This window comes from Saccopteryx bilineata, chromosome 2 (genome assembly GCF_036850765.1).
Source record: "Saccopteryx bilineata isolate mSacBil1 chromosome 2, mSacBil1_pri_phased_curated, whole genome shotgun sequence".
In the NCBI taxonomy this organism is placed as follows: Eukaryota; Metazoa; Chordata; class Mammalia; order Chiroptera; family Emballonuridae; genus Saccopteryx; species Saccopteryx bilineata.
The window spans coordinates 66,774,518-66,778,707 of NC_089491.1; positions in this window are offsets into that span (position 1 = coordinate 66,774,518).

Genomic DNA, 4,190 nt, shown 5'->3' on the forward strand with positions numbered 1-4,190 from the left:
ACTCTTTGTGAATTCTTTTACAATCCATGTCCCTGGCTGATCTAACATTAACCATTCATTCAGTCAATCAACAAATATTTTCCAATAGCCTAGAATATGGCAAAAGCTGTGGTAAGCAATGAGGATATAATGGCACAAAAAAACAGAATTAGTCCAGCTGTTTGTCAAGGATTCAAAGAAGAGAAAGCTACGGAAGAGAAATAGAGAAATGAATAGCAATTTTCTTCAATTGAATTTTTAATTTGTAAGCTGTGTTGGTCAACTTAAGTCCCCTATCTAAGAATGGTCAACTTCTTTTTGTGTGTGTGTGTGTATGACAGGGAGAGAGATAGAGAGAGGAACAGATAGGGACAGACAGACAGGAAGGAAGAGAGATGAGAAGCATCAATTCTTTGTTGCGGCACCTTAGTTGTTCATTGACTGCTTTTTCATATGTGTCTTGACCAGAAAGCTACAGCAGAGCAAGTGATCCCTTGCTCAAGCTAGCAACCTTGGGCTCAAGCCAGCGACCATGGGGTCATGTCAGCAACCATGGGGTCATGTCTGTGATACCACTCTCAAGCCAGCGACCCCCACACTCAAGCTGGTGAGTTCATGCTCAAGCTGGTGAGCTTGTGCTCAAGCCGAATGAGTCTGCGCTCAAGCAGGTGACCTCAGGGTTTCGAGCCTGGGTCCTCTGCATCCTAGTCTGACACTTTATCTACTGTGCCACCACCTGGTCAGGCTCTCCCTTTACTTCTTATATTAGTCGGTGTTCTCCAAAGAAATAGAACCAATATGTGTATGAATGTGTGTGTATAATATACATACACATATATATAAATAAACTCAGCTCATGTGATTGTGGAGGCTTGGCAAATCCAAAAATATAATGAGTCGGCCAGCATGCTGGAGGCTCAGGGAAAGGTTGTAGTTTAAATCCAAAGTTAGTCTGCTGGCATTTTTATAGGGAAGAGAGTGAGGGAGAGGGGAGGCCATCTGTGTTCTCTTAAGGCTTTTAGCTGATTGGATGAGGCCTGCCTAATCACATTATGAAGGGCAACCTGCTTCACTTGGTCCACCAACTTAAATGTCAATCTCTTCCAAAAAGTACCCTTACAAAAACATCCAGAATAATGTCTGACCACGATGGCCCAGCCACACTGGTGTAAAGTTAACCATCACACTTCTTATACTTTCCTCTCTTGCCTACATCCTTAATTGATTTTGTTTTTAAAAGAATTTGAGTAGGATGAGGGAAAGAGGGATAGAAAAAAGTCAATGTCAAGCCATCTGATTCCCTTTTCTTCTTCCAATTAAGCTGTAAAGAAGAGATGGTTGATGAAGGGCTCAATTTTCAGCCTGTTAAACCCAAAACCACTAGCATTGGCTGGATAGCTTGGTTGGTTAGAGTATGGTCCAGATGCACAGAGGTTGCCAGTTCGATCCCCAGTCAGGGCACATACAGAAACAGATTGACATTTTTTACTCTTCTTCTCCCTTCCTCTCTCTAAAATTAATAAAAGAAAGTTAAACCCCAAACCCTAACAAACAGCAATGTTTTCTTGCTGACCTCCCTCAGAATTTCCTAAAACATACATGGAGCAGTCTGCCAACCTTGATGCAAAGAAAATAAACTTATGAAGCAAATATTTTCTTTCTTAAGAGATGATAAATATTAAGTGGCTTGGGGGTTTTGTTCACTTATTTCAAACCCAAAAGGAAGGGTTCACATAGACTTCCAAGACTAAAAGATATTTAGTTTTTAATCTGGATTAATAGAAATAACAGAAAATGATTATTTAAAGTCCTATAAAATAAGAATATGGGGAAAAAACATATTGAATACAAAATAAGAGGGCTATTTTGGGGATACAGGGAACACATATATGTGTGTTTGTAAATCTCTCTTACACACAGATTAAAAAAAGAAATACCAAATAACAAAATGTATTCTGCTTGTAAAATCATGCAAAACAGTTTCGTCTGAATGGGCATAAAGCTCAGCTTGTCCACAGAGAAATAACCATCTATAAAGCATTATAAGGTAACGAGGCAAATATACAAATCTGAATTCACCTTGGCTCAGTAGAATAGTCCACCATTAGAAGAGTTTACACCACCATCTAGTGGTTCATTTAAAGAAAAGATATTTGTGCCCTTCAAACTGTTTCAACTAGAAAGGTAATCTTTGTCCTGAGCAAATAGGCTAAGAGTAATAAAACAAACACTTATGTATACAGTAGTCCATGGTGGACAGATCATTGGATTAAAAGTCTGAGATCTGAGTTCTAGCTCTGAGTGCTACTCGTCATAGCTTTGATTTTGGACAAGTTATACTTCTCCACGTTAGTTTTCCTCATCTATAAAATAAAGTGACTCCATTTGATTGAAGTTCCTCAAGCAACAAGTTATAACATAGTAGTTATACAATAAATGTAATGGGTCATGACCAGAAGAATTTTTAAAAATTTACATATAAAACAAAATATATCAGAGCACATAACAGGTTATTTGATGAAGTAAATAAATGTATCATATGTATTGCATGAATGTGCCTCTGCATGTTTATGTTTCCAAGAACACAGTATAAATTGTATTCATTACTATAGGTCACAGACAAAAAAAAGCTGGAAAGACACTGTAAGGCCAGGAGCCGCCATTGTGGCCATTCATATGCAGGTTCGCATTGGATTCGGACAGTTGGTAAAAAAACAACGAAGCCAAAAACTGGTGGGTCATCATCTTTAATCCTAGCTTGTACCTGTCAGGCAAGTAAAAACACACAATGGGCTCCAACCCACTCATTCAGTGCTCACAGAGCTACTGACTTATCCGAGTTTCCTAGAATCAAAGGTTTCTAGCTCACCAGAATTATTCACCTCTGTTCCCCATCTCCTTCTCTCTGCACAAACTCTGCACTAACTGGCTTCTCACTCAGCACTCCACCATCTTGACTGCTTCTCCTGGCCTCCTCCACATGGCCTTTCTCTGCTCTCCTCTCTAATGCTAATCTTAGGAACTGAGAGAGCAAGCTCCCAGTCTGCCCCACTTTATAGTGCAGAAATCAAAACCTTTAATCCAATATACAAAATAGGGAAGTCTCTAATATAAAGTCACTTATCTGAGGCATGATGGGATTGTACCACCCCACATCAAAAAGGGTGGGAAGGCTTAGTCCTAAAACCAAGCCCCAGGCTACAAGGATCCTGCCTGCCCACAGCCCACCCCCAACACACATTAATATCACCTGGGCGACAGGCTTCCACATGGGCAGCACCATCTTTAACAAAGTAAACATAATATCATATATTTTATCTGCCCAGCAATCCACCCCTATACTCACTTTACTACCCACAATCTACATCACCAGCATCCCTGTGCAAGGAAATTAGGCACATTGCACAAATTATAACATGACAAATCATACAATTTCAACAATTACAAAGGTACATTTCACCAGTCTCTGAGCACTTTGCCAAAAGTGCAAATGTCCTCGGACTTCTTTCTAGCCATGGGAAAAGCTTCCTGGGGTAGGGGAAGGGCATCCAGGAAAGCCGCCCCCCACCCCCATCAGGGTATTTCACATTGTCCAAAATCCATAAGTCCATCCAACCAAGGAGCTAGTGCCCACTCCAGTCATAGTCCAGAAATCAGTCCATGCACATGGGGCGTCAGCCTCCCACCTCATGGGGCAGGTCTTACACTGTCCCAAAGAGAATCACGTGGCAATGGCAGTCAGCATTTCCATCTCTGCTCCAGAGAGCATGATGGCATTCATCCCTACGTCCCCAAATTGCAGACCTACCAGGGCCATAGTAGGTGCTCCTTCCAGTTGGGTTCTCATCTTCTGGAGACTGCGGATTGCAACTCCAGCCCAATTCTCCTTATCCTCCAAAGAGGAACTGAAAGCACCAGCTCCCACTGCCGGGCTCGAGACCTTCTGCTCCGTAGACCTTGCAGCTCCAGCTCCAGCCTCAGCCCCAGCCTCCTGCTGCTGTTGGCTCTCCATAACTCCAGGGCAATCTGCAACTCACGAACCTGTGATTCCTCCTCCAGCAGCTGCTGTATTTCCAAGCAAATCTCACAAACCTGGTCAGCCTCCTCTCCCATGCTTGCTCCAGCTCCAGGGCCAGCATCTCTTTCTCCCTCATTTGTTCCAGCTTCTTCCACTGCTCGGTTTGCAGGTCCCAGGCAGCCTCATCCACAGA